The 10650-nt window shown below is 41.1% G+C and overlaps 1 long non-coding RNA gene across 1 annotated transcript in view; it reads left to right on the forward strand.

Moving 5' to 3' along the window:
• LOC148338590 (uncharacterized) overlaps positions 1-6946 on the forward strand; it is an 11440-nt gene extending 4494 nt beyond the window's left edge. Inside the window, exons 2-3 of the long non-coding RNA XR_015842972.1 lie at positions 5241-5383; positions 6861-6946. This is a non-coding gene — a long non-coding RNA (uncharacterized LOC148338590). The remainder of the gene's footprint in view (positions 1-5240; positions 5384-6860) is intronic.
• The last annotated feature ends 3704 nt before the right edge of the window (positions 6947-10650 follow it).

Consider the following 10650-nt stretch of genomic DNA (forward strand, 5'->3'; position numbering starts at 1 on the left):
AGAGAGAGAGAGAGAGAGAGTGAACAAAATGTTGTGGGCATTTTTTGAACAAGGGTGTGTAGACATTTTATAATGGTATGTAGACTAACAACTCAATAAGGGCTCCCCTGGGAGAGCAATGAATACAAACTCTGCTGTACTTTTAATTAATTTCTTAGATTTAAAAACAGCGAGTAACCTATGCGTGGCCCATCAAAAATAATATCTATAATCGAAGACGGGTTTTTGAATTATTCCATGTCCCGCCTGGGCCTAATTATTGATATGCAAAGAATAATTTGCCAGGCTTTGGTGGCCCTGCTGTGCAAGGTATCATTTTATATCGCTTGGATACACAGAAGAAATCTTTCCTTCCGATTTTAATCACGGCTCAGGTTTCACTTCGCCATGAGCGGCCATTCTAATTCTGCAAGTCAAGAACAAATAGAGGCAAGTGCGATAAAATTAATTATTCAAAAACAAACACAACTCTCTAAGCGACCTTGGCCAGCAAATATAAGAGTTGTACTTTATTAGAGTTTATTTTTTATGCACTTTTCTTTTTATTTTATTTTGCCACTTCAAATCAAAAGTTTTTATTTTAACACTTCAGTAGTTCTCTCATCAATTTAGTGTAATTTGAACAAAAGAGGTGCTTTCAAAAATGGACTCATGATGGGGTTTTGATTTTGAAAATATCACGGCACTTTTTGGGCTAAACGGTTTACTTACAGTATCTCGTAGTACAGCACAGTAATTGGTAGCAAGGAAGTAAGTCAAATGGACGCATTTTGATTGAAAATTCAGAATGAAACATTTTTTGTTACTCTGCATCAGGTGAATGGCCATCATTGAGATGTCTCAGCTCCTTTCAGCTCATCAGTGCGGCGTTAATATTCAAAATTATATGCATAGATGCTATTCTGCATTAGCATTGTGAAGTGAGATACAAGTTCGCTGCTACCACATAGCGCTCCTCCAATCGGCCCGCACAAGTCAAACCGAATCGATGCAAAGATAAATAGGCCACAATTTGCCTCAATCGCCGTCCCACGACACACCGGGGCGTGTCTCTCCCGCGGGAACCCCATCTGTAGGCCCCAAAGTGACGGCCCCGCCCCTTCCGTCGTTTCCACCGCCGCTCGGCGTCTTGGAGGCAAACACGGGCTCACGCTGGGAAGCCGAGTCGGCTGAGCAAATGTACCCGACAGAGTGCCTGGAGAACATATTTAACAATGCACACTCAACACCTGTCCCGGCTCGGCGGGGGAGGGGGGCGAGCCGGGTCGATGAGACCAGAGGAGGAGAGCCGTCTCAACATTTATTCCTTATCCTACTAATATTGAATTGTTCATGTACTAGTACGCCGTTTGTTCTCACTAGTATGCATATTCGTTGAACAACAGTATACCATTAGTCAGACAAAACCGTAAAATACTACTAGTGACTCAGTAAAACTCTACTAGTTCCTCGGCATCCTCGTAGAATGACTGAGGTGCACTAATAAAACAACAAGAATGCCGTAGTTGAACAACTACATGATGCTACTAGTAGTGAGGCATAACTGTGCACTAGTATTACTAGTGAAGCACCCAGTTGTGAACTAGTGTGCAGTTAAACCTCACTGGTCACATGTCGTTGCTCAACTAGTGCACACACATGTCATATCGGAGTGGTAAAAACTAGTGCGCAGAATGGTGCATGTACTAGTATTCTCTTTGGCCTAACGAGTATAGAATAGATTGAGAAATTCTGCGACTGGTCTCTGAATCACGAAATGATTTGGGTCATGAATGCATTAAGAGTGTCGACATGCAATATAAACTCGGAGGTCGGCAGGCTCGAGTCAATTAGTTGAGCCCAAGTCTCAAAGCAAACATGGTGAAGTGGCATTTAGCTGTTATGCTGCACTCAAAGTTGCCAACAGAAGTGAAGTATAAATGCCTTTAAATCCAGATGACATTTTTTTCACATTTTTTATTCTTCCCGTTTGAAGTCCGTTAAAAATGTAAAAAACAATTTCACTATTTGGAGTCTTAGTCATTTTGGAAAGCTACTTTTTATTTGCTTTTAATCTTATTTATGCATGCATTCTAGGGACGTGTGATACGAATAAAGCTGCCTTGCCTTGCCAAGAATAACAACTTGAGCTCACTAGTAGAATGACTAGTGTGCACTAGTAAAATGACTACAGTATGTTACTAGTGAAGAAAATCAGAGTACTTATTGACAGCTACTGCATGTGCTACTAGTATCCTAACTGACGTGATACCACTGCAACATAACTTCTTCGTCATTCTAGTCTGCTTAATAGTCTTATGAGTGAGGAGAAAGTGCATACTAGTTCACGGCCAAATCAGCGTACTAGTAGAATATGAAATGCATGCTCTAGCTTTCTAATGGCGTCTGCTAGTTTGGCTCCATGACGGCCATTGAGCTTGACATCCCAAGGCCTTCCCTCTGTTGTTTGTTTACCGACGGCAACTCTCCCGTCCTCCCTCCTCGGCCTCGTCGCCCCGCCGATGTCCGAGGGTGGAGCGCTCTCCCGGAATCATGCAATTACATCTGGCACAACTCTGCATGAAGTAACGCTTTAAGAGCCTTTGTGCGTCCCGCCTTTGAAGATCCGCCGCCTTCTTTCTTCAACTTTCTCCTTTTGTCCCCCCCCCCCCCCTCCGCCTTCCTTCACCGCCCTCTGTTGTACATCCCTCACAGTCTCAACTACCCCCCACCCCCCGCCCTTCGTCTTTCCTCGTTCAAGACACAGGACAGAATGCGATGTGTCGTCTCCCTCGCCGCACAAAGTCCCAGCGCATTGGACACACCTTGGCCAGCATAAAAGCTTGACAATTGCGAGCGGGCTTGGACACGCAGACATCGTGCTGCCAAGCCCGATAAAGACACTTCAAAAGTCGGCCTAGCGGACGTGAGTGGGCCTTCTTCTCGTTTGCTTCCCACGGAAATCAGGCGTTGCACGGTGCAAATAACTCAAATGAACAATTTGTGAGCCTAATATAACAAAATAATCGCATTTAAAATTGTAAATTATTTTATAAATCACTGAATGGTTTGGGTCCTGAATACATTGTGGAACGGCTAATTGATTACAAAGCCAGGAGGGATCTGAGGACTTCAGACTTGGGTCAATTCGTGGAGCGCAGAGTTAAAAGCAAACATGGTGAAGCAGCAATTGGCTGTTGTGCTGCACACAAATGGAGTAAGCTGCCTACAGAGGTCAACCGTGAGTGGAAATGTGTTTAAATACAATTGAAAAACTTTTGGTATTTTTTTGGACACATTTTGAATTAATCATTTTAAATTTTTTTCAGAAAACAAGAAAAAAAAACAAATCCAGAGGCTCGTATGATCCGGACAATCAACCAGTACACAAACACTGAAAACAACAATTATAAGTATATTGTTACTTCTTAGTAATATTATGACAGTGAGTTAAAAAAATTATGCAATTATGTTACAAAAAGGTCACTGATTTGGACAAAAATCTGATCTCAAAGAACATGTACTTCGCGGAAAAAGTAAACCTCCATTTATTGTCTAGGATACATTCCGGAAGCAATCGTTGAAAACCTGGTACTTTATTTCTTTGGTACACTTTTAGAAATTCCCATTCTTTTGTAACACATTTCAAGGGCATTTAAAGCGCAAGGAATTTTTGTCAACCCACAGTGAGCAGTGGAGGTAAAAATCTTGCCAAGTCTAAATGATTAAAATAATCAAGTATATAGAATGAGGCTTCAAAATCATGAAAAAATACAAATAAATCAAGCCTCGGTCTCCGCTGAATGCACTGAAACCATGCCTGCTCAACTTTCAACTGTCCATGACTACAACCAGGAAAAATCATCCAGCATGTTTTTATTTTTTATAACATATCTGTATGTTTGAGCCGTGAAAGTATATCTGCTTAAAGCCTGCGGAGGCTGCCACGCCGTATATCCACTCTTCTTGTCACAGGGCTTTTCCACACCATGACTCAGAGGCGCTCCAAAGCGACCACGCCAGAGCAAAGTTCTGGTCCACACATGAGCTGTTTTACAAGTTGTCAAGTATACTTTTTTTTATTTAAATGTAATGTTGTGTTTTTAACTATTACATTGGCGAACAGCAAAATTTCCTCAGAGATGGCTTTATGTGTACCTACACATTTTTTATGCTGATTTAAAAAGAAAAGTCTTTGCTTTTTTTTCTGTCACATCAGGTTTTTGATATATTTTTATTTTTTTTGTTTTGAAATTTGACCTTTAAAAACAATCCGGATTTTACTGTTTGTTGTAATCAATGCTAAACATTTGACAAAGTGTTATTTATGTGTTATTAAATTACTACAAATTAATTAGAAAATTATTCATGACATTAATAATAAAAAAAACACATTTGAAGAAAAACAACTTAGTGTGAATACAAGTATTTCAAGACGCTTGATGATTTAATTCTTGGCCAGGTCATAACATATTAGATTTAAAAAAAAAAAAATGTAGAAATGAACAACACATTAAAAGCACTGCACGTGTAAAATTTATGACTAAATATATTTTTTTTAATCATCCACTGATGTCAGGGTGTCTTTGTCTGACTGAACATGATAAGCGATGATTGCAAATGGATGGATGGATTTGAATTAAACAATGTTTGGGAAAAACAACAAAATTTAATGCCACAAATACTATAGGACCTGCCATACTCTAAATCAGCCATGGGCAAACTACGGCCCGGGGGCCTCATGCGGCCCATTAAATGTTTTAATCAGGCCGCCGAACTTGAAAAAAATTAAATAAATAAACCTTGTTCATGTTTTATTTTCCCTGTAATTCTGATGTGTCCCCACTAGGAGGCACACTCTAAGACAGATATTTTGTTGTAATGCGTTTTTTGTTTTTTTTTTTCATTTCAAATTAAAGCATATATTTTGACAACATACTATACATATTTTTTTTTCTCTGGAGTGAGGTTACTAAACACTCCCTCCATGTGCTGCTGGTCTGGCCCCTCTGTCAAATTTTAGAACCCATTATGGCCCACCAATCAAAGTTTGCACACCCCTGCTCTAAATTCTCGAGGAGCCGGGTTTAAGAGCGTAGCAAGCCAGATGGGGTCATACCTGCGCCGCCCCTTGTTTAGATGTTAAAAATTCATATTGGTGTACCTCGTTTCAAGATTCCCGGGACATCATAGAACATGACTCTTCCTCAGTAGCGCCCTTCCTCCTCGTAAGTCTCGCTCTCTGCCTCTCATTGAAACAGATGGCGTTTTATGCTGGGCACAATCAGGACTATTCAGCGTCAGGCTGAGCAGGCCCCCCCCACCTGCGCTCACAGTCCAATCGCGACCTAATGAACACATTGGGAGCAGTCTGTTCCATATTACTCCCAGTTGGAACCCACAGGTAACTCACCCTCCTCCCTTTCCTTATTATTTTATTAGCATTTTTTTTTTGTGCCATCAAACTCTGCGCCTTCGTGTCAGCCCACCTGCCACCGCCTCACATATCTCCGTTGGCTCTCAGGGCTTCCAATCTTAATCAAATCAAGACTGATATCGGGGGGCACTGTCAGCATTCTGACACAGCAGCCGAGGGGAGGGGGGGGGGGTGCTGAGTACGCAGCGGCAAGCGTATACGTTACATGCGTGCAGGTCTGGATTGACAGCTAACGTGTCCACGTGTTGGGAGCTCAAGTGGTTCCATTGGATCCGTCTCAAAGGGCGCTTTTTGAAGATACGATGTACAGCTGACCTACATTTAGGAGCGGAATTCTAATGCAAGGGGTAGCGTGACATACAGTACGGAGGTGGGGAACTGTTAATGCAGCTGTGGGCAAACTACGGCTCGGGGGCCACATGCGGCCCGTTAAGCGTTTTAATCCGGCCCGCTGAACTTGGAAAAAAAATAAATGCATCAACCTTGTTAATGTTTTATTTTCTAAATGCTGTGGTTTTCAAATATATATACATTGTTGTAATGCTTTTGCTCACTTTCATTTAAAATTAAATGTACTCTTTTTCTCCGATGAGGTGAGGTTATCAAAACACTCCATCCATCTGCTTCTGGTCCGGCTCCTCCATCAAATTTTTGAACCCATTGTGGCCTCGCCGATCAAAAAGTTTGCCCACCCCTGTGTTAATGCATTATCGGAAAAATGTGAAAGTTTTAAACATTTAACATACGATTATGTTGGAACGTACTTCCTTGGTTAGTATGATTTATTTATTTATTTTTTTGTTACATATTGTTTTTGTCTTATTATTCGATGAGTTTTATTCTGTACTAGTACAGACGACTAATGTGGCAAAATTTGTGCTGTTGAGTTGCGCTGTTTTTTGTTAACGGATAAAGTTGTGACGTGTAATCTATTGACTCAACTCCTCCTTAACTACTGTCTCGTCATTTACAACATCTCCACCATACACTGTATAACAAAATTAGAAGAAATTAAGTTTAGTAGTTTCCGATTCAGATTGTATTTTTCTTTCAAATGTTTTGCATTTTAAACAAATTTTGAATATAAATATAATTAAGATAACAGAACGACACAAATCTGACATTGTGCAACTCAATAACTGAAGAAAATGACTTGTATTAAGAACAGGATAAATTCTTTTCATGATGAGAATCCAATTTCAATTTTCAAAATCCTCTTTCTGTTACCTGAGATGTCAATAAATGAAGTCTGTGGCATCAATATGCCCGGAAATGTTGCCCTGTGGGGCACCATATGTCGCACATGACAAAATCCGGCCTACTTGTTTGCAAACATTCGGAAAAGGACCATGTGGTCAATTTCTTAGATTTAGAGACGAGATGTCTTTGCACTTTCAGTTTGTTGCAGAGGAGTGGTTGTTGTTGTTGTACTTGTACATGGCAGGCAGTTGACATCAGAAGTGTGCTGAAACCAAACATCCTCCAACATCTCTGGGGACAAAAGACTGCAAAGCAGGGCGCCATCCCCGCCACGTCCCATCAACTGCAGTCGGCCCCCCGAAACCGCGGACCGGTCGGCCAGCCATCCGCCCCCACGTGGTTGTCCATCACTGGATTTGACAGGAGCGCTGCCCCTTTCCACACCGTCCCTCTGGTCAATCTGCACCTCAATTGGCCCACTACCGGTGGGTGAGGCTTGCTCCTTCTGCCGCATGTCAAAAAGCAAACAAAAAAGAGCCAGGAGCCACAGAGGAAGTGCAAATATCCTCGAATGGCCTTGATCCAGATGGATGCGCCCATGACAATAGGCCGGCGTGCCTGCGGTTTGCCTGGTTTTGTCAGTGAAAATCGCAGCGGCCGCCACAATAACGCCGCAGAATTATGCATGCGGGCCGAGCACCATTGACATGTTAAGGAGTGCCGCCAGATGCTATTATAATTAAGTTAGCTCATTCCGTGGCTTTTAAAAGGCCGCCCCAAAGACAATAGGCAGCGGTGAAGAGGTAATGGATTCACTAGGTAACCATTTCTTGGCCCATTTGCTTAACATAGGCTGCCAGTGAATGCAGCTTGATGGGACTCCCTCGAGGGGGGATTGTCGGCCCAAGACTGACGAGTGCCGTGACGTCCATGTGCTTGTCTGTGAAAGATTTTGCTGCGCTGACATGACTCGGGCTGTGCAATGTTGTTCCGCAAAGGGCCAGGATACAAGAGCCAATTTGATATTTTTGAGAAGGAATTATCTGGTGTCTGTATGTGTTGCTGCACCATTTGTATTCAAATATCAGCCGTTTAAACGGCAATTTTGACGTTAGCTTCGTTAGCCCCTGTAAAATGTTTTGCATTGCGTGTTAGAATTGAGTTTGCAGATTTTCTTATGACAAAATGAAGTGGTTGGTTCTTTTTACTTATTTTGTTTGATTGAAGTAAAAAGTGTGACTTGAAGGCCAAATTTTTTTTTCCAGACCATATTGGTCTGCCAAATATGATTTGCTTCACCTTTTTGTCGCCATCTAGCAGTTGTGGATCTCACATATTTGCTTACCTCCAAAATTTGGCGCACTTGTGAATCAAGATACCACTAGGCTGTGTCAAAAAAAAACCTACAACTGGCTGCAAATGGACATACTCCCTGCCCAAAACGGATTTCAATGAGGCCTCCTGACGTTTGACTGTCACGCCCACGAATGGTCTCACTTTACGTGGCACCAGCTTGCCGCATTTCTTTCTTTTGTAGCAAAAAAAAAATAAAATGACACCAGAGCAATCCAGAGGGTTCACCCCACTTTTAACTGTTGTTTGGCTTTACCAGGGGGTGCCTGATCTCCCTCTGCCTGCGTCAGGTCACGGCGAGAGTGACCACTTTGTGTTCAGCTGCGCCGTGTTTGGCCAGTAACGGAAAACCAGGAAACCTTTGAAACTCAAGCAAAGGCTCTTCACGAAGAGGTTGGGAGTTGACTCACCGTTGCGGGATAAAGTTTCCTCTTTGGATGAACTGGGGCGGGTCAGGAAGATGGAGAGGATATGTTTTTCTTTCTGCACTCACGCAGCTGTGGGATGCAACTCCCGATATACGACCAAGATTTATCTTGGGATACGCCTACGTGAAAACTACCTGATACAAACATTTTGCTGTTTATACATTGTCAAAACAATCTTGGCTCTCACCAACCAGTGAAAAAAATTGGGGGGAAAAGTGATGTAATGTACATGCCAGACCAGTTGGTGGCGATATACTTAAAAGCCCTTCGCCGATGTATGCTCGGAAGTTTTTTTTTTTCTTTTTTTAAACAACTTAACATTACATTAATTACAAATGCAGTCTTTACCATGATAATGTGGTTTTCTTAAAAAAAGGACTTTACAAAGGGACTTACAAACTCTACAATGAAACAAACGTTAAAGAAAATGGATCGATGGCTGGGTTCTTCCGAAATTGTCCACATTTTTGGTGCCTTCAGTTAGATATGCGGCATAATAGAAGAATAAAAATTAGTTTTTAATTTTGTTTTGGAAAATATACGTACAAAAGAAAACGAACCAAAAGAATTACCAAGACAAATATTAGTCAAGAATAGAAGAGCAAGGAGGAGTGGAAAAATGGTCCCAAACTAGACTAGTAATATTTGTTGTTCCCACAGAAAAGCAAGAACATATGCTCACAAGTATTGAATTTTCCACGTTTAAGTAGCAGTTATTTCTGTATTACTCTAACATCTATGCTAATTTGTTAGCATGGCGTTTCACACTGTATATTAGCATTAAGCTAACAGTCTTTGGTTAGAATGATTTTAGTTTAGTTGAACATTTTGGTCTTTTAAATGTGTGTTCTATTATCTTTTACATGTACAGTAAACTTAAATTGACGAGTAAGCAGCTCAAATTTGGAGAATTGTACATGTGTGAGAGTCTTCTTGATGTCCAACAATAATTTCTTTCCAGGAAGCGAATGTGAAGGCGCTAAGAAATAATGACTGAATGTGTTTAAAAGTTAAGGGAGGGACACAACTATCCCCAAACGTTTTTGGGTATTAATGCTAATCATTATGATGCCGTTTGCTTGCCAGCCTGGCACAAAAATATTTACCTTTGTGTTTTTACCGGACTATGATAGAATGGTCTATTAATTATAGTGCATTATTGTTGGCCATGTTAGGTATTTTTGTAATTTGCTTTAAATGTTGCTAATGTGCCACATCAGACAAGTGCTGAGTGAAAGTAGGAAAAAAAAAATTGCTTTCAAAGCAGGTCCTGTATGTTAACAAGGTGCTTGTTAATGCTTGTGCTTTTATTGCGGCGGTCGCTTGTATAATCAAGCAGCTTTATTTGTCATAAAATGACAAATAAAAATCAATGTGGGCACAACAAATGGTGACTCATGTGGTGGGAAATGAAAATGGATGTTGTTTTGACCAATCTTTATGGCTCGTCTTGTTTGTGGTTGACTTGTGGGTAACCCCCCCCCCCCAAAAAAAAAAATAAAACATTAAAGTGGGGCTTGCAACGATTGCCCAATGCAAAAACGCTTAGTTCAATGTTGACTTCAGGGAGGTCTCGCCTCTGGTGCTACTTGTTGGCAAACATTAAAATCGAGGGGGGGGGGGGCAGGGGGGGGGGGGGTGACTATTACCTGCAGCCCAGCAGCTCATGTAACATGATGTGATCCGCTCATAGTCCCATCATATTAGGGGATTTACTTGTGGGGCATGTCGCGGGTATAATACCAGGGCAGCACTTTGAAATGGGCGGGAAATCCCAGTCCAAATGGTTTTTGCAAAGCCACACTGATAATCTCTTAGCCCAGATATTGGCCACATTTCCGACAGATGTGGAGTCAGGCACGCAAGGAGCAAGAGGTGCAAACAATGGTGACTGAGTAGCCTCAGCATGATTTATCTACAATTAGGATGCTCACAATGAAGATTTTACAATCATTTAATTATATTTTTAGACAGGTTCTTTTTATTCATATCAAACTTGTCCTCTGCTCACACTCCGAACATCACTTTTTAAAACATTTCAAGAAATTGCTCTCAGTACCATCCCTCAGTATCAAACTTGACATTTTTATGCACATTATTTGAAAAACTAGATTTTTTTTTTTTCAATTTTAATATCATTCTAAAATTTTAAAACTATTTTAAAATGAATCTTGATTGGCATAATTTAACGGTGTTGTTACTGCCGAATATAATTGCTGCTTTGTTTCGGTTTGATATGGTAGATCACACCGT

This window comes from Idiotropiscis lumnitzeri, chromosome 4, assembly GCF_059441095.1.
Source record: "Idiotropiscis lumnitzeri isolate Australia: NSW breed Sydney's pygmy pipehorse chromosome 4, RoL_Ilum_1.0, whole genome shotgun sequence".
NCBI lineage: Eukaryota > Metazoa > Chordata > Actinopteri > Syngnathiformes > Syngnathidae > Idiotropiscis > Idiotropiscis lumnitzeri.